The sequence below is a fragment of the Mustelus asterias genome, unplaced genomic scaffold, assembly GCF_964213995.1.
Source record: "Mustelus asterias unplaced genomic scaffold, sMusAst1.hap1.1 HAP1_SCAFFOLD_35, whole genome shotgun sequence".
In the NCBI taxonomy this organism is placed as follows: domain Eukaryota; kingdom Metazoa; phylum Chordata; class Chondrichthyes; order Carcharhiniformes; family Triakidae; genus Mustelus; species Mustelus asterias.
In genome coordinates this window covers 683,668-704,716 of record NW_027590117.1, presented here as the reverse complement: position 1 = coordinate 704,716, position 21,049 = coordinate 683,668, and the positions used below count along the sequence as shown (strand labels likewise).

At 45.2% G+C, this 21,049-nt stretch overlaps 1 protein-coding gene and 1 pseudogene across 2 annotated transcripts in view; both read left to right on the top strand.

The window, feature by feature from the left end:
* The window catches only part of LOC144482316 (uncharacterized), a 233,002-nt gene that overhangs the window by 187,714 nt on the left and 24,239 nt on the right, over window positions 1-21,049 (top strand). The gene's annotated exons all lie outside the window — the stretch shown is intronic.
* LOC144482202 (histone H2B pseudogene) lies at window positions 10,246-14,301 on the top strand (annotated as a pseudogene). The gene is made up of 2 exons (XR_013495907.1): window positions 10,246-10,628; window positions 14,230-14,301. The product of XR_013495907.1 is annotated as a histone H2B pseudogene (transcript).

Genomic DNA, 21,049 nt, shown 5'->3' with positions numbered 1-21,049 from the left:
GTGGCCTAACCAGCGTTCTATACATCAGACTCCAGCTTTTATACTCTATACCCCGTCCTATAAAGGCAAGCATACCATATGCCTTCTTCACCACCTTCTCCACCCCTGTGCTGCCACCTTCAAGGATTTGTGGACATGCACACATCGGTCCCTCTGTGTGTCTATAATCTTGATGGCTCTGCCATTTATTGTATAACTCCCTCCTACATTAGTTCTTCCAAAATGCATCACTTCGTATTTATCTGGATTAAATTCCATCTGCCATTTCTCCACCCAATTTTCCAGCCTATCTATATCCTGCTGTATTGTCCGACAATGTTCATCGCTATCCGCAAGTCCAGCCATCTTTGTGTCATCCGCAAACTTGCTGATAACACCAGTTACACTTTCTTCCAAATCATTTATACATACCACAAATAGCAGAGGTCACAGTACAGAGCCCTGCGGAACACCACTGGTCACAGACCTCCAGCCAGAAAAAGACCCTTCGACTGCTACCCTCTGTCTCCTGTGGCCAAGCCAGTTTTCTATCCATCTCGCCACCTCTCCTTGTATCCCATGAGCCTTAACCTTCTTAACCAACCTGCCATGAGGGACTTTGTCAAATGCCTTACTGAAATCCATATAGACGACATCCACGGCCCTTCCTTTGTCAATCGTTTTTGTCACTTCCTCAAAAATCTCCACCAAATTTGTAAGGCACGATCCCCCTCTTATTGTCATTGCCTCTGCACCAGATTCCCACATTTCTCTTTGTCCTTCAAGCTCATCAACCTTATTTATCACACTCTGTGTGTTTACATACATTGGAAACCTGTCTTGACATTCTTCATAGTACTTGTTAGTCTCCTTCTATCCAACATGGTATTACTTCCTTCTCCTGTATTATCCATTACTCTCCCTCCTTTCTGCCCTTCTTCCTTTCTGCTACTTTTATATGTATCACAACCTCTATCCTATCACCCTCCTCTTTCAGGATGTCCTGCAGCGATTCAGTGACATCCCTGACACTGGCCAGGGAGATAACACACCATCCTGAAGTCAAATCCTTGGCCACAGAAATGCCTGTCTGCTCTACTGACTGATGAATCCCCTATCACTATTGCTCTTCCTGTCTTCTTCCTCCCCACCTGTACAAGCAAGATGCTTGTTTTGCCAGAATCTTGGCTCTGACTGCACTCTTCTGGGCTGCTGACCAGCACCCTCATCTGCAAACAAAATGGAAGATGTGTTAGTGACTAGGACCCCGGGGACTCCTGCAGTACCTGTTTGGGTGGCAGGGTGACAAAGTGGTTCGCATTGCTGCCTCACAGCACGAGGGACCCGGGTTCAATTCCCGCCTTGGGTGGCTGTTTGTGTGGAGTTTGCACATTCTCCCCGTTTATGCGTGGGTTTCCTCCCACAGTCCTAAAATGTACAGGTTAGGTGGATTGACCATGCTAAATTGCCCCTTAGTGCCCCAAGATGTGTAGGTTAGAGAGATTGGCAGGGTAAATACCTGGGCTTATGGGGATAGGGGCTGGGCAGGATTGTTGTTGGTGCAGGCTCGGTGGGCTGAATGGCCCCCTTCTGCACTGTAGGGATTCTATGATTCTATTCTATGATTCTACATGCCTGTTCTTCTTGGACTGCTCAGTGGTCACCCATTTCCTTCTTTCCTCTAGTCCCTTGAGCTGTGCTGTGACCATCTCTCTAAATGTGCTGTCCACATAACTCTCAGCCTCTCAAATGCATCACAGTCTCTCCAGCTGCTCCTCAAGGTCCGAAACCTGGAGCTCCAGTTTCTGCAGCTGGGAACACTTCCTGCACATGTGGTCATTCAAGACACTGGCAGCATCCAAGACTCCCCACATGAGACAAACCACACATTCCACTCAGCTGTCTTCACCTGACGTGTCTTCAATGTAAAATTTACACCTTATACTAGAACAAATCTGATGTCGTGATGCCGGCATTGGACTGGGGTGGGCACAGTAAGAAGTCTCACAATACCAGGCTGAAGTCGAACAGGTTTATTTGGTAGCACGAGCTTTCGGAGCGCTTCTCATGTTTCTATATGTTTCTATATATGCCCTGTTTGTGAATCCAACTCCCCACTCACCTGAAGAAGGAGTGTTTCTTCAGAAGGAACTCTTCAAAATGGAGCTCATGAAAATACAACAAAACTTACTCCATCTTATAAATCAAAGGACGGGTTTAATAAAGAAACATCATTACTCCAAACTTGGGGCCTCACCCTGGGCCACTCCAAGCTCCCCACAATTCATAGAAATCATAGAAACCCTACAGTACAGAAAGAGGCCATTCGGCCCATCGAGTCTGCACTGACCACAATCCCACCCAGGCCCTGCCCCCATATCTCTGCATATTTACCCACTAATCCCTCCAACCTACGCATCTCAAGACACTAAGGGCAATTTTTAGCATGGCCAATCAACCTAACCCACACATCTTTGGACTCTGGGAGGAAATCGGAGTACCCGGAGGAAACCCACGCAGACAATTCTGCACAGATTCTTATTTATAGTGAATCAGCTCATCAGCTGACTGTTACATCACTCTGTGATTGGTTCCATGCTTTGCTGGGTCAGCTGACCCTTACATCTTGTTCCCATTGATCACATTACAGCCAATCAAAGTTGTCCCCGGTTACATTCTAACAAGGAGCAGCGCTCTGAAAGCTCATGCTCCCAAACAAAAAACCAGATGGACTTTCACCTGGTATTGTGAAACTTCTTGCTCGAACAAATAAAGATAATATATAATATAAAATAATTTTCCCAATAAATAACATGCTTCATAAAATTATGAAAGGCATAGATCGGGTGAACGGTGGGAAGCTTTTCCCCAGGTCGGTGGTGACGTTCACGAGGGGTCATAGGTTCAAGGTGAAGGGGGGGAGGTTTAACACAGATATCAGAAGGACATATTTTACACAGAGGGTGGTGGGGGCCTGGAATGTGCTGCCAGGCAAGGTGATGGAGGCGGACACACTGGGAATGTTTAAGACTTATCTAGATAGCCATATGAACGGAGTGGGAATGGAGGGATACAAAAGAATGGTATAGTTTGGACCAGGGAGCGGCACGGACTTGGAGGGCCGAAGGGCCTGTTCCTGTGCTGTATTGTTCTTTGTTCTATTAGCTTTAGCTAAATATGTAGATGTGCTTGAAACAGTTCATAGAATCATAGAAACCCTACAGCACAGAAAGAGGCCATTCAGCCCATCGAGTCTGCATCGAACACAATCCCACCCAGGCCCTCCCCCCATATATTTACCCACTAATCCCTCTAACCTACGCATCTCAGGACACTAAGGGCAATTTTAGCATGGCCAATCAACCTACGCGCACATTTTTGGACTGTGGGAGGAAACCGGAGCACCCGGAGGAAACCCACGCAGACACGGGGAGAATGTGCAAACTCCACACAGACAGTGACCCAAGCCGGGAATCGAACCCAGGTCCTTGGAGCTGTGAAGCAGCAGTGCTAACAACTGTGCTACCATGCCGCCCTACAGAGAAGTTCAGAGTTCAGAGAAGGTTTACGGGATTAATACCAGGAAGGAGCGGGTTGTCTCATGAGGAAATGTTGGAGGGGATAAGTTTGCATGCATGAGAGTTTAGAAGAGTAAGTATCGACTTGATTGAAATTTTACAGATCTGAGTGGTCTTGACAGGATGGATGTGGAGAGAATATTTCCTCTTGTGGGAGAATCTAGAACGAGGGGTCACTGTTTCAAAATAAAGGGTCATCCATTTAAGGCACAGATGAGGCGAGATTATTTTCACTCAGAGGGTTGTGTGTCAATGGAACTCCCTTCCTCGAAAGGCAAAGCAAGCAAAGTCTTTCAATATTTTGATTGCAGAGGTGGATAGAAAATCATAGAATCTCTACAGTGCAGATGGAGGCCATTTGGCCCCACGGGTTTGCACTGATTTTCCAACAGAGCATCTTTCTGAGGGCAACTCCTTGCCACATCCCTGTAACCCCATGCATTTACCCTGCTAATCCCCCCAACCTACACATCTTGGGACACAAAGAAGCAAATTGGCATGGTCAATCCACCTAACCTGCACATCTTTGGAATGTGAGAGGAAACCGGAGCGTAGAAACATAGAAACCAGAAGCAGGAGGAGGCCATTCGGCCCTTTGAGCCTGCTCCACAATTCATTCTGATCATTGAATTCAATATCCTGATCCCCCCTCCCCCCATATCCCTTGATCCCTTTGAACCCAAGAGCTGTATTTAATTTCTTCTTGAAACCAGACAACGTTTTGGCCTCAACTACATTCTGTGGTAGTGAATTCCGCACATTCACCACCCTCTGGGTGAAGAAATTTCTCCTCACCAAAGTTCTGAAAGCTTTACCCCTTGTCCTCAACCAAGACCCCTAGTTCTGGTCTCCCCCACCATTTGGAACATTCTTTCTAACCGACTTAGTCTCTCTGAATCCTAAGCGATTTAATCTCTCATCATATGACAGACCTGCCAGCCCAGGAATCTGTCAAGTAAACCTTCATTGTACTCTCTCTATAGCAAGGACATCCTTCCTCAGATAAGGACACCAAAAGTGCACACAATACTCCAGGTGTGGCCTCACCAACGCCCTACACAATTGCAGCAAAACATCCCTATCTCTGTACTCAAATCCTTTCGCTATTAAGGCCAACATGCCATTTGCCTTATTTACTGCCTGCTCTACCTGCGCTCTTACTTTCAGCAACTGATGCATGAGGACTCCAAGCTCTCATTGAATATCCACCTCTCTAAATTTACAACCATTCATGTATAATAATCTTTTTTCCGATTCCTTCTACCGAAGTGGATAACCTCACGTTTATCCACATTATAGTGCATCTGACATGCGATGCCCATGCACTCAGCTTGTCCAAATCACACCGAAGTAACTCTGCATCCTCCTCACAGCTTACCCTCCCACCCAACTTCGTATCATCTGCAAATTTGGAGATAATACATTCAGTTCCCTCTTCTAAATAATTAATATATAATGTGAACAGTTGGGGTCCTAGCACTGATCCCTGCAGAACCCACTAGTCACTGACTGCCACTCAGAAAAAGCAGCCAGAGGAACAAATGTTGACACAGGGAGAATGTGCAAATTCCAGACAGTCACCCAAGGTTGGAATTGAACCCGACTCCCTGGTGCTATGAGGAAGCAAGAAGGTGAAAGATTATCAGGGATAGGTAAGGATGTGGGTTTGAAGTTACAATCAGACCAGTCATGATCATACTGAATGGTGGAGCAGGTTCAAGGGGCCAAGTGGCCTACACCTGCTCCTAATTCATACATTCATCTGTCTGGGAATTTTTGAAATATGTTCAAGAGAATTTCTTGGACCAGAGTATTCTCAAGAAACTATGAACAAAGCATTGCTGGATCTGGTGCTGGGGAATGGGGTGGGCCAAGGTTGGCCACATGAATCAAGTGTCTGTGTTTTTATCCAGTGATCATTGGATCACAAGCTTGACATTAGCAAGGAACAATCTAAAGTAGACATTCTAAATTGGAAGAGGACTAACTTCAATGCTTCAGTGCTTCTTAGTCTGCTCCTTCTCCAGTATTATCCATCACTCTCCCTCTTTTCTGCTCTTATTCCTTTCTGCTACTTCTACATGCTGGTGTCAAACCTGCTGCCAATTTAGTTGAAACCCTCACCAACCAGACTACTGAACCATAAACCAACAACAATATTGTGCTTGGGGCCTGTGCTTGCAGAGCACAATGGATCAGAACTCCAGCAAGTGAACCTCTTGGCCATCTCTGCTGTGTGTGAGTGACACTTACTGTATGTGAGGAGCTGGCTGCAATTCTCCTTGTGTGAAAGAATCTCTCCATTTATTCTGCTGGTTTCAACTCTTTGCCTGTCAGAAGGAAAAATGTTGATTAAATTTCAGAGGATAGATAGAAAATACGCTATACATTGAGTATTTTAGCAATTGCTTATCAAGCGTAAAGGAAGAACAGTCAGAGTCAGTGTGTGATTCCACTGCCGTTCTGCAGCACATGCACTTAAATACAGCTACAGAGACTGACAGATATATAAAACGGCATATAAAACGAACACACTGATATTGTGGAGGAGAGGGATACATACAAAAATAAAACTAATACCACCAAGAAGAGAATTATTACTACATGCAATCACATGCACCACTTTTGGACAGACACACAATGAGACCCAGATACAGAATGAATCATAACCTCAGAAATGTTCTCATCCATTCACAGATACAAATCCCACACTCACATGCTCCATCAGTGAGTAAATCCCACACTAAGTTTTAAAGTTCTTTGAGGGGGTAAAAGGAAGTTCGATAAAGGAGAACCAGTGGACGTGATTTATTTAGATTTCCAGAAGGCCTTCTGACACGGTGCTGAGTCGGAGTCTGCTAAATAAGTTAAGAGCCCATGGTGTTAAGGGTCAGATCCAGGCATGGATAGAGGGTTGGCTGACTGGCAAAAGGCAGAGAGTGGGGATAAAGAGGTCTGTTTCAGGTTGGCAGCCGATGTTCGGTGGTGTGCCTCAGGGATCAGTGCTGGGACCACAACTTTTCACCAGAAACATTAACAATTTGGAAGCAGGAAGTGAAAGCTCTGTTGCTAAGTTTGCAGATGATACAAAGATATGGAGAGGGACAGGTAGTACTGAGGAAGCAGGGGGGCTGCAGAAGGACTTGGACAGGCTAGGAGAGTGGGCAAAGAAGTGGCAGATGGAATACAATGTGGAAAAGTGTGAGGTTATGCACTTTGGAGGGAGGAATGGAGGCATAGACTATTTTCTAAATGGGGAAATGCTGAGGAAATCAGAAGGGCAAAGGGACTTGGGAGTCATTGTTCAAGATTCTCTTAAGGTTAACCGGCAGGGTCAGTTGGCAGTTCGGAAGGCAAATGCAATGTTAGCATTCATGGCGAGAGGGATACAATACAAGAGCAGTGATGTACTTCTGAAGCTGTACAAGGCTCCAGTCACACCCCATTTGCAGTATTGTGAGCAGCTTTGGGCCCCGTATCTAAGGAAGGATGTGCTGGCCTTGGAAAGGGCCCAGAGGAGGTTCACAATAATGATCCCTGGAATGAAAAGCTTGTCATATGAGGAACGGTTGAGGACTCTGGGTCTGTACTCATTGGAGTTCACAAGGATGAGGGGGGACCTTGTTGAAACTTATAGGATACTGTGAGGCCTGGATAGAGGGGACATGGAGATGTTGTTTCCAAAATCAGGAAAAACTAGAACCAGAGGGCACAATCTCAGGCTAAAGGGACGATCCTTTAAAACAGAGATGTGGAGTAATTTCTTCAGCCAGAGACTGGTGAATCTGAGGAACTCTTTGTCGCAGAGGCTGTGGTGGCCAAGTCATTGAGTGTTTTTAAGACAGAGATAGATAGACTTGATTAATAAGGGGACCAGGGATTATGGGGAAAAGGCAGGAGAATGGGAAAGAGAAAAATATCAGTCATGATTGGCGGACCAGACTCCATGTGCCGAGTGGCCTAATTCTGCTCCGATTACTTATGGTCTCACACACTGTGTCAGAGTGAGTAAATCCCACACACACACACACACACACACACACACACACACACACACACACACACACACACACACACACACACACACACACACACACACACACACACACACACTGTATCAGAGAGTGAGTAAATCCCACACTCACACACTGTGTCAGAGAGTGAGTAAATCCCACACTCACGCTGTATCCGAGAGTGAGTAAATCCCACACTCACACTGTATCAGAGAGTGAGTAAATCCCACACTCACACTGCATCCGAGAGTGAGTAAATCCCACGCTCACAGACTGCATCAGTGAGTAAGTCCCCCCCACACACACTGTATCAGAGAGTGAGTAAATCCCACACTCACACACTGTATCAGAGAGTGAGTAAATCCCACACTCACACACTGTGTCAGAGAGTGAGTAAATCCCACACTCACGCTGTATCCGAGAGTGAGTAAATCCCACACTCACACTGTATCAGAGAGTGAGTAAATCCCACACTCACACTGCATCCGAGAGTGAGTAAATCCCACGCTCACAGACTGCATCAGTGAGTAAGTCCCCCCCACACACACTGTATCAGAGAGTGAGTAAATCCCACACTCACACACTGTATCAGAGAGTGAGTAAATCCCACACTCACACACTGTGTCAGAGAGTGAGTAAATCCCACACTCACGCTGTATCCGAGAGTGAGTAAATCCCACACTCACACTGTATCAGAGAGTGAGTAAATCCCACACTCACACTGCATCCGAGAGTGAGTAAATCCCACGCTCACAGACTGCATCAGTAAGTAAGTCCCCCCCACACACACTGTATCAGAGAGTGAGTAAATCCCACACTCACACACTGTATCAGAGAGTGAGTAAATCCCACACTCATAGAATCATAGAAACCCTACAGTGCAGAAGGAGGCCATTCGGCCCATCGAGTCTGCACCGACCACAATCCCACCCAGGCCCTACCCCCACATATTTTTACCCGCTAATCCCTCTAACCGACGCATCACAGGACTCTAAGGGGCAATTTTTAACCTGGCCAGTCAACCTAACCTGCACATCTTTGGACTGTGGGAGGAAACCGGAGCACCCGGAGGAAACCCACGCAGACACGAGGAGAATGTGCAAACTCCACACAGACAGTGACCCGTGCCGGGAATCGAACCCGGGACCCTGGAGCTGTGAAGCAGCAGTGCTAACCACTGTGCTACCGTGCCTACACTCTCACACTCTATCAGAGAGTGAGTAAATCCCACACACACACACTGTATCAGAGAGTGAGTAAATCCCCCACACACACACTGTATCAGAGAGTGAGTAAATCCCCCACACACACACTGTATCAGAGAGTGAGTAAATCCCACACTCATACTGTATCAGAGTGAGTAAATCCCTCACTCACTGTATCAGAGAGTGAGTAAATCCCACACTCACACACTGTATCAGAGAGTGAGTAAATCCCACACTCACACACTGTATCAGAGAGTGAGTAAATCCCACACTCACACACTGTATCAGAGAGTGAGTAAATCCCTCACTCACACACTGTATCAGAGAGTGAGTAAATCCCACACTCATACTGTATCAGAGAGTGAGTAAATCCCACACTCACACACTGTATCAGAGAGTGAGTAAATCCCACACTCATACTGTATCAGAGAGTGAGTAAATCCCACACTCTCACACTGTATCAGAGAGTGAGTAAATCCCACACTCACACACTGTGTCAGAGAGTGAGTAAATCCCACACTCACACTGTATCAGAGAGTAAATCCCACACACACTGTATCAGAGAGTGAGTAAATCCCACACTCACACTGTATCAGAGAGTAAATCCCACACTCACACTGTATCAGAGAGTGAGTAAATCCCACACTCACACTCTGTATCAGAGAGTGAGTAAATCCCACACTCAGTATCAGAGAGTGAGTAAATCCCACACTCACACACTGTATCAGAGAGTGAGTAAATCCCACACACACTGTATCAGAGAGTGAGTAAATCCCACACTCACACTGTATCAGAGAGTGAGTAAATCCCACACTCACACACTGTATCAGAGAGTGAGTAAATCCCACACTCTCACACTGTGTCAGTGAGTGAGTAAATCCCACACTCACACACTGTATCAGAGAGTGAGTAAATCCCACACTCTCACACTGTATCAGAGAGTGAGTAAATCCCACACTCATACACTGTGTCAGTGAGTGAGTAAATCCCACACTCTCACTGTATCGGATGTGTGAGTAAATCCCACACACACTGTATCAGAGAGTGAGTAAATCCCACACTGTGTCAGAGAGTGAGTAAATCCCACACTCACACACATTACCAGATATTCACAGTTCCGGAAGGAACCCACACTCCCGCACAGTCCCTCTGTGGAGAAGGGTCCCTCACACCGACAGCCAGGCGACATTTCCCGGTGGATCTTTACACACTGACAAACTGGCGCTGGAGATTCTTTGTGAAATGTATTTCCTGATTTAGTAAGGAGGCTTGTGATTGGCGGAAACACCTCAATCTGATTGGTCTATTTTCATATTCACTCAAATGAACCCTGATAAGTGACTGTAATAACTTTCAAAATGTCCAATCACAATCATTGCTTTCCCAATTCCTCATTAGCATAGTTCTGTGGGACTGTCTATTTAATCAGCGCTCGGAAGGGGTTTGCTTTATTTCTGTGTGAATTTGACGATGGTTGATGAGAAGAAACCAACATCGAAACCAGCTCCCAAGAAGGGAGCGAAGAAAGTGATTAAGAAACCGGGAACAAAGGGCGGCAAGAAGCGGCGAAGGTCGAGGAAGGAGAGTTACTCCATCTACATCTACAAAGTGATGAAGCAGGTTCACCCCGACACCGGCATCTCCTCCAAGGCCATGAGCATCATGAACTCGTTCGTGAACGATATTTTCGAGCGCATCGCGCGTGAGGCTTCCCGCCTGGCCCATTACAACAAGCGCAGCACCATCAGCTCCCGGGAGATCCAGACCGCCGTGCGCCTGCTGCTGCCCGGGGAACTGGCCAAGCACGCCGTGTCGGAAGGGACAAAGGCGGTGACCAAGTACACCAGCTCCAAGTAAAACCCCCCATGGACTGAAAACACTCCAAACACAACGGCTCTTTTAAGAGCCACCCACAATCTCTGAAAAAGCTGCGCCATCTTTTCCCTTATTGAGTGAATGAGAAATGTCTTTCTGGAGGATAGAGATTTGTCCCGGTGCAGAATGCTGTGAATGGGACTTCATACCCGCCCCTCACACACACTTTCACATTGAAGGGACAATCAAACTGAACTGAGAGCGGATTATAAACCCCAGTCTGGGGATTATCACGGACAATGGGCAGAAAAAATATCAGGAGGTAATTATTTAAATTTAATTATAACTATATTCAGAGTTTCACGACTCTGAATTAAATTATTTTTTCTCGGGCGATCTGGGAGCCGCTCCCGGAATAGAGTAAAGGCGGGAATGAAGAGGTTATTCTCGGGCTGATCTGTTTATTCCGCATCTTTCCCAGAGGACGGAATCACTGAGATTTCTGCACACACAGGACCTGCGTCCATTGCAGCGCTTTAAGATCTGCCTCCCCCCGGCCCTCCTTTTTCTCGGGTGACAAAGCTGCCTGTTCCACCGGGATTGAGTCAGGAATTCTCTCCGCACTTCCCATTGTAACATTCCCGGCCGCTTTCAGGGGAGAGGATCAGAAATCAGCCGTTTCCCTCTGTCCCTGTGAAGCCTGTGTGAAGGAGTTGGTTGGTGATCCCGATGTTTCTGCTTTTCCACTGAGCTGAGATTTGCTCCGTTTTAAATTCCTGAACGAGGTCTGATTACCGCGGGTTACAGATAAGAGACTGAGAAATTCAAACTGTTCCTAAAATAGCGCCAGGATTCTGTGAGGGAAAATACAATAAACAGATTATAAAGTGTGAGATTGAAATAGTTTCCTGAACATTCAGGCGTTCCGTTATTTTGTATTTTTTCTGCACTGAAATTGGCGGGTTTTTCCAATTTGAAAATGTGAACCAATCAAAACCAATCAATTTCTTCTCCCTGATCCTCCCATTGGTTAAGAATGTGATTGAAATGAGAGTGACCAATCAGAGCTGGAGTCTGGCTGCAGCCTCACAAACCGCTCACAATGATTATTAATAGAGATTAAACTGACGGAATCTGGATTTGAGTTGTTGAATGTACTTTGTTTCCACAGACAAATATTTGACGGATCCAAAACAAACGTGATATTTCCTCCACACAAGTTACAGGGAAAAGTGTCGCCAACTCCTTCTCTCACACAGTCCGTACATTGTCACTGACAGCTCAGAGACACAGACAGCTGATCAATTCCACAGACCCAAACAGCAGGAGAGACAGATGATGTGCCTATTTGACAGCCAGTTCTCGTACCAGAATGGCCGAGTGGTTAAGGTTTAAGATCCAATGGCCATATGTCTGCGTGGGTTCGAACCCCACTCCTGGTAAATGGATTTTTAACACTACAGTCTGCATCCTCTCCTTTCCTTCTCCCCTCTACTCGATGAACGGTATGCTTCATCCGTTCTACGCAAGAATCAATACCTTTCACTGTATACCAATACATCAAAACAAACTCAGTGCCATTGATAGGGGGACCCATAAATCCCAGTCCAAATTCTCACATAATATTGAATCATAGAAACCCTGCAGTGCAGAAGGAGGCCATTCGGCCCATCGAGTCTGCACCGAACACAATCCCACCCAGGCCCCACCCCCACATATTTACCCACTAATCCCACTAACCTACGCATCACAGGACTCTAAGGGGCAATTTTTAACCTGGCCAATCAACCTAACCCGCACATCTTTGGACTGTGGGAGGAAACCAGAGCACCCGGAGGAAACCCACGCAGACATGAGGAGAATGTGCAAACTCCACACAGACAGTGACCCGAGCCGGGAATCGAACCCAGGACCCTGGAGCTGTGAAGCAGCAGTGCTAACCACTGTGCTACCGTGCCGCTCATCACTGTGTCAATCCCACAATAGAGCAGCCACAGCTCCAAATTCAATGTCTGATCAAACTGACAAATGGTTTTCGGTTAAAAGTTACATAATGCACCTTAATAATGTACACTGAGATTCGAGTTAAATACCACCCACATCAGGGGTTTAAAAGTGGCCCATAGTTTGTATCCTCACAAATACATTCGATACAAAGCCTCATCTCAAATACATTCTCAGATTGAGATATTCTGAGAGCTCGTATAACCTGAGATACAAATTCAGATTCCAGTTGAAAACTCACCCAGGTTATGAAACTTAAAGTTACAATATCAATTTGATTACTATGAATTGAACTATAGCTTATTAACTAATCCTAACTCCCCACTCACACTGAGCCAGATGGACGATACTATACGAATTCCAGACTGAGTTTCCTTTTACATTCATGTCAAAATTCTTACTCAGAATCAGACTGAGTGTCACAGATCAAATCAATGTGAACAACCTGAGTGAAGCTTGCATCGCAATCCAGTATCAGATTGAAGGATACATTATCTTTCACAATTGTGTTCAGAGTGACACAGATTTAATGTTGGGCCGAAATTCACACACATTGTTTGCTTCAAACCTACCACATCAGTGGCCTGTTGCTTTGCTGGAAATTTATATAGAATGAATCCAAACTTATAAATAGATTGAAGATTACATGATGAATCCCATGCTCACACTGAGTCATAGAGTCTGACAGACACACGATAATTCTCAAACGTGCTCAGTGTTAGATGAATGAATCTCATGCTGCACATGCAGCACCAGAGACTGAAAGTGACATCTGATTATCACACTTACATAGCAGTATCCCAGACATTGAGTACCAGTGACAGATTCAGAATGATCCCACACTCACACACATTATGACAGTCTGACCAATACACATGATTTGCACCCTTTAGAAACAGCAGCAGATATACTCAGATGCTGAATGAACCCCACTGTATGGTACCAGAAACAGAAACATAAATCCTACCCTAATATTCCATCTTTGTGACAGATCAGAATGCCTGCCAAACTCATACAATTTCAGAAAATACTGAATACTGCACTCATGCGGTACCAGAAAGATTCCTATTCAGAATTGTGTTTAAATTCATATACAATAGCGCTGACTGATAGTCACACACACAAACACATGCACACTAATTGAAATGGAGTCTGTTAGCCAAAGGTAGATAGATTGTTGATAAGCAAAGACTAAAAGGTATTAAGTTTAGACAGGAGTGTGGAGTCGATGTTCAAATCAGATCAGCCATGATGTAATAGAATGGAGGAGCAGACTCGAGTGTTCTATTCCTGCTCAGAATTTGAATGTTCACGCATGCTATTCTTAAGAGATTCAGAATGAGTCCCAAATTCACGTGCAATATCAGAAAGTAACTGATAGACAAAATCCCTTGCTCAACTACTGTTCCAAACACAGGCTCAAACAATGATGCAACATACATCCTGCAGCAGAAAATGCAAGATACATATGACATATGGTACAGATATATTGCACCAGAGAATGAGAGATACAGAATGAATCCAGCCACAATGAAGGAACAGCGATATATTTCCAAGTGAGAATGGTAAGTGACTTGGAGGGTAAGGTCCATTTAATGGTGTTTCCATGAGTCAACTGTTCTTGTCCTTCTCTAGACGGTAGTGCTCTTTGGTTTGAAAGATGCTACTGAAGGAACCTTTGTGAGTTCCAGTAGCTCATCTTGGAGGTAGTAAGTACTGCTGCCACTGTATGTCAGTGGTCAAGGGCATGTGTGTTTACAGATTGGATGTCAATCATGAGGGATGCTTTGTCCGGGATGGTGTCAAACCTCTTGAGTGTTGCTGGTGCTGCATTAACCCAGGCAAGTGGAGATTAATCCATCATACTCCTGATTTGTGCCTGGTAGATGGTGAATAGTGTTTGGCAGTTAGGATCTTTGTTACTCACCATGGGATTTTGTGTCTCTGACCTGCCTTGTAGCCCTTGTATTACATCGCTAGTCCAATTGAAGGTAATCACAAAGATATTGATATAATTTCATTTAATGTCAAGGGACAATGGTTAGATTCTGTCTTGCTGGAAATGGTCTTGGTCTGGTACATGTGTGGTGTGATTGTTATTTGCCACTTCTCAGCCCAAGCTTGGATACTGTCCAGTTCTTGCTGCATTTGGGAATGGGCTGCTTCGGTAACTGAAGAGTCCTGAATGGTGCTAAACATTGCACAGTCATCAGCGAGCATCTCCAATTCTGACCTTATGGTGGAAGGGTCTGGGACAGTAACTTGACAAACTCGGGAAATGATCTCCTGAGGATGAAATGACTGACCACCACAACCATCTTACTTTATGCTGGATAAAGTTCCAACCAGTGGAGAGGTTTCCATGATTCCCATCGACTTTGCTTTTGCTGAGGATCCTTGATGCTGAACTCGGTCAAATCCTGTTTTGATGTCGAGGGCAGTCACTCTCATCTCATCTCAGAGGATCGTTAGTCAGTGGAATTCCCTTCCCCAGACAACAGTTGAGGCTGGATCATTGAATATGTTCTAGGCTGAATTAGACAGATTATACAAGGGAGTGAATGGTTGCTGCAAAAGTTTGAAAAGTCGATTTGCAGCCACAATTATTTCCTTGGTCCATTCATAGGATGTGCGCATCACTGGCCAGCATTTATTACCCATCCATGGATCGAGTCAACCACATTGCTGTCGCTCTGAAGTCACATGTAGGCCACACAAGGTAATTTCATCAGATTTCCTGCCCTAAAGCACATTAGTGAACCAGATGGATTTTTCCAACAATGGTTCCATCGCCATCACTAGATTCTTATTTTCAAATTACTTTTTATTGAAATCAAATTCTACCATCTGCTGTGGAGGGTTTCGAATCTGGGTCCCCAGAACATTAGCTGAGTTTCCAGATTAATAGTCTAGCGATTATACCACGAGACCATCGCCTCCCCTTCTTGAATGATGGTGCAGGACTGAGGGGCTGAATGGCGTGACTCCTGCCCGTATTTCTAATATGATAGTAACCGTCATAATTGATTCCATTTTATTTTGATTTTTGGTTTTCATCTTTATTTTCTCTTGATTTTGCTTTCAGCTGGCAGTTGTTCATCATTCTTCAATTCACACCTCCTTCAGACACATCTCTGTTTGCTGTTACTTGTTCCTTTCCCACTCCCTTTAGCCTTGCAGCACCAATTCTTTTATTACTTAATCACTCCTGCCCTCCACCTTGCTTTGGAAAGCACAAGACAAAAGGTTCCACTAATTTCAGTAATGAAGCGGGAGCAGGATTAATTAATAATCTGACAGTAAATAAACATCAAACACTGAGTGACCACAATATGTTAGAGGCAGACATTCAGTGCGAGGAGAAAGGACACACGCAGGTCACAGTTTTGACCTTAAGTAAGGCCGAGAAGGGTGAAATGTGGTGTAAACTGAACACGTTAAAATCCGTCCAGCTGTGAAGAGGCGAATCAAGGGAACAATCAGAGAGACTGAAAAAGGTATTTCATACAATGTGTATCTAATGCAAACCTGAAGAAAGGAAACTTCACTTTCTCAGTTTATGGTGATTTTGGGAACTGAATTTCATGTTTTAAACCAGTAATTCAGAAAGAATAGTGATTTCTGTCCAAATAATGATTAACTCTGTCTTTAAGGTGATGCTGTGTCCGCTGTGCTGATATTCTTGTCCTTCTGAATGGTACATGTCACAGGGAGGACGCTGCTGCCCATACAATAATGGTGGCTTACTGCAGGGTGCCCTGTAGATCAGAAATAGTGCAGCTAATACGTCTAAACTTCACTAGATTGTTTTCATTTAAGAACATAGCTTTTTTTTCTATTCGGACAATCATAGAGTGATGGTGAATAATCCAAGATCATTCGGATCATCACGCCTGTGTCAGCTGTTTGGGAGAAACGGGCTGAAAGGGAAAAACCTTGGCTTGTGTATCTGTGGAGCTGTGCTCTCTGCTGTGGAACTGTGCTCTCTGCTGTGGAACTGTGCTCTCTGCTGTGGAACTGTGCTCTCTGCTGTGGAACTCTTTTCCCTGTTGTGGAAAAGTTCTCAGTGCTGTGGAACTGTGCTCGCTGATGTAGAACTGTGCTCTCTACTGTGGAACTGTGCTCTCTGCTGTGGAACTGTGCTCCCTGCTGTGGAACTTTGCTCTGCTGTGGAATTGTGATCTCTGCTGTGGAATTGTGCACCCTGCTGTGGAACTGTGCTCTCTGCTGTGGAACTGTGCTCTCTGCTGTGGAACTGTCATCTCTGCTGTGGAACTGTGCTCTCTGCTGTGGAACTGTCATCTCTGCTGTGGAACTGTGCTCTCTGCTGTGGAACTGTGCTCTCTGCTGTGGAACTGTGATCTCTGCTGTGGAACCGTGCTCTCTGCTGTGGAACTGTGCTCTCTGCTGTGGAACTGTGATCTCTGCTGTGGAACTGTGCTCCCTGCTGTGGAACTGTGCTCCCTGCTGTGGAACTGTGCTCTCTGCTTTGGAACTGTGCTCTCTGCTGTGGAACTGTGCTCTCTGCTGTGGAACTGTGCTCTCTGCTGTGAAACTGTGCTCTCTGCTGTGGAACTGTGCTCTCTGCTGTGGAACTGTGCTCTCTGCTGTGGAACTGTGCTCTCCGCTGTGGAACTGTGCTCTCCGCTGTGGAACTGTGCTCTCCGCTGTGGAACTGTGATCTCTGCTGTGGAACTGTGCTCTCTGCTGTGGAACTGTGCTCTCTGCTGTGGAACTGTGCTCTCTGCTGTGGAACTGTGCTCTCTGCTGTGGAACTGTGCTCTCTGCTGTGGAACTGTGCCCTCTACAGTGGAACTGTGATCCCTGCTGTGGAACTGTGCTCTCTGCTGTGGAACTGTGCTCTCTGCTGTGGAACTGTGCTCTCTGCTGTGGAACTGTGCTCTCTGCTGTGGAACTGTGCTCTCTGCTGTGGAACTGTGCTCTCTGCTGTGGAACTGTGATCCCTGCTGTGGAACTGTGATCCTTGCTGTGGAACTGGGCTGTCTGCTGTGGAACCGTGATCTCCGCTGTGGAACTCATTTCCCTGTTGTGGAAAAGTACTCTCTGCTGTGGAACTGTGCTCTCTGCTGTCAAACTGTGATCTCTGCTGTGGAACTGTGCTCTCTGCTATGAAACTGTGCTCAGGGGTAACATTTTCCACTCTCCAAACTGCTGAGACTGTTAAAGAATGTAGACAATGTTGGATCCATTATTCCCATTGCCACTTCCTTTCGTATCCTGTGATGTAGATTATTGGGCCTTGGAGATTTTTCAGCCCTCAGTCCCATTAATTTCTCCAGCACTATATATTTGAGTAATATTAAATCCCCCCAATTTCTAGACCATGGTTCCCGAGCATTGCTGGGAAGTTATTTGTGTGTTCCTCCATGAAGACAGCATGAAAACACTTATTTAATTGCGCTGTCATTACCTTGTTCTCCGTTATAAATTTGTCCATATCCGAATGCAAAGCACCTAAATTTGTCTTTGTTATATTTTTTCACACACTAACAAAAGCTTTAATAGTCCAATTGTAAGCGACTTGCAAGTTCACTCTCGTACTGCATTTTATCCCTCTAATCAATCTCTTTATCCTCCTTTCCTAAAATAAAAACTGTTCCCAATCCTTGGGATTGCAACTTTTTCTTTCAACTTTATAAAAATCATCATCAGATCTAATAATACCTAATTTTATTAGCCATGAGTGGGTCATTTTTCCTGTAATGTTTTTGCGACTGAAGGAAATGTACAACTGTTACAATGCAAGCATTTCTTCCTTAAATATCAGACACTGCCTATCCACCTTCGTGCCCCTTCATCGAGTTTCCCAATCTATTTTAGCCAACTCACCTGTAATACATTCTGAGTTTCCTTTGTTTAGAGCTGGGACTTCAGTTTAAGCTTGGATTTAAATCTTTGTTCTGACTGAAGACAGGTGTTTCACAAAGCAGACACTCAGTCTATCCAATCGAGAGCAAACCACATTGTGAGCATTGAATGTATTCTACCAAATTGAAACATAAAACGTTCAGATACATCAATATTTCTCCTGGCCGTATAATTAACGTCTTGAACAATGCGTACTGATAATGGAGCTTTCCATTTGAGAAATTCTGATATTTCTTCCTTTTTCCTCAGCCACTGATCTCCCCACTCTGTGGCTGACAGCATGCTCATCTGTGTCTGCTCTTGTCCCACACCTCTGCTCTCACCCCGTCTCTATATTCTCTGTATTATGATAATAAGAACATAAGAAATAGGAGCAGGAGTAGGCCATCTAGCCCCTCGAGCCTGCCCCGCCATTCAATAAGATCATGGCTGATCTGACGTGGATCAGTACCACTTACCCGCCTGATCCCCATAACCCTTAATTCCCTTACCGATCAGGAATCCATCCATCCGCGCTTTAAACATATTCAGCGAGCTAGCCTCCACCACCTCAGTGGGCAGAGAATTCCAGAGATTCACCACCCTCTGGGAGAAGAAGTTCCTCCTCAACTCTGTCTTAAACCGACCCCCCTTTATTTTGAGGCTGTGTCCTCTAGTTTTAACTTCCTTACTAAGTGGAAAGAATCTCTCCGCCTCCACCCTATCCAGCCCCCGCATTATCTTATAAGTCTCCATAAGATCCCCCCTCATCCTTCTAAACTCCAACGAGTACAAACCCAATCTCCTCAGCCTCTCCTCATAATCCAAACCCCTCATCTCCGGTATCAACCTGGTGAACCTTCTCTGCACTCCCTCCAATGCCAATATATCCTTCCTCATATAAGGGGACCAATACTGCACACTGTATTCCAGCTGTGGCCTCACCAATGCCCTGTACAGGTGCATCAAGACATCCCTGCTTTTATATTCTATCCCCCTCGCAATATAGGCCAACATCCCATTTGCCTTCTTGATCACCTGTTGTACCTGCAGACTGGGCTTTTGCGTCTCATGCACAAGGACCCCCAGGTCCCTTTGCACGGTAGCATGTTTTAATTTGTTTCCATTGAGATAGTAATCCCATTTGTTATTATTTCCTCCAAAGTGTATAACCTTGCATTTCTCAACGTTATACTCCATTTGCCATGTCCTCGCCCACTCACTCAGCCTGTCCAAATCTCTCTGCAGATCTTCTCCGTCCTCCACACGATTCACTTTTCCACTTATCTTTGTGTCGTCTGCAAACTTCGTTACCCTACACTCCGTCCCCTCCTCCAGATCATCTATATAAATGGTAAACAGTTGCGGCCCGAGTACCGATCCCTGCGGCACGCCACTAGTTACCTTCCTCCAACCGGAAAAACACCCATTTATTCCGGCTCTTTGCTTCCTGTCGGATAGCCAGTCCCCAATCCACTTTAACACACTACCCCCAACTCCGTGTGCCCTAATCTTCTTCAGCAGCCTTTTATGGGGCAACTTATCAAACGCCTTTTGGAAATCCAAAAGCACCGCATCCACCGGTTCTCCTCCATCAACCGCCCTAGTCACATCTTCATAAAAATCCAACATGTTCGTCAAGCACGACTTTCCCCTCATGAATCCATGCTGCGTCTGATTGATCGAACCATTTCTATCCAGATGCCCTGCTATCTCCTCTTTAATAATGGATTCCAGCATTTTCCCTACTACAGACGTTAAGCTGTCCGGCCTATAGTTACCCGCCTTTTGTCTCCTTCCTTTTTTAAACAGCGGCGTAACATTAGCCGTTTTCCAATCAACCGGCACTACCCCAGAATGCAACGAGTTTTGATAAATAATCACTAACGCATCCACTATTACCTCCGACATTTCTTTCAATACCCTGGGATGCATTCCATCCGGACCCGGGGACTTGTCCACCTTCAGTCCCATTAGTCTACCCAGCACTGCCTCTCTGGTCACATTAATTGTATTAAGTATTTCTCCTGCTGCCAACCCTCTATCGTTAATATTTGGCAAACTATTTGTGTCCTCCACCGTGAAGACCGACACAAAAAACTTATTTAAAGACTCAGCCATATCCTCATTTCCCACTATTAACTCCCCCCTCTCGTCCTCCAAGGGTCCAACATTCACTCTAGCCACTCTATTCCTTTTTATATATTTATAAAAACTTTTACTATCATTTTTTATATTAATTGCTAGCCAAGCTTCATAGTCTATCCTTCCTTTCTTTATCGCTTTCTTAGTCTCTCTTTGTTGTTTCTTAAATTTTTCCCAATCACTTGTTTCTCCACTATTTTTGGCCACTCTGTACGCAGCTGTTTTTATTTTAATACTCTCCTTTATTTCCTTCGTTATCCACGGCTGGTTCTCCCTTTTCTTACAATCCTTGTTTTTTGCTGGAATACATTTTTGCTGAGAACTGAAAAGGATCTCCTTAAAAATCCTCCACTGTTCCTCAGCTATCCTACCTGCCAGCCTGCTCTCCCAGTCTACCTTAGCCAATTCATCCCTCATCCTACCATATTTCCCTCTGTTCAAA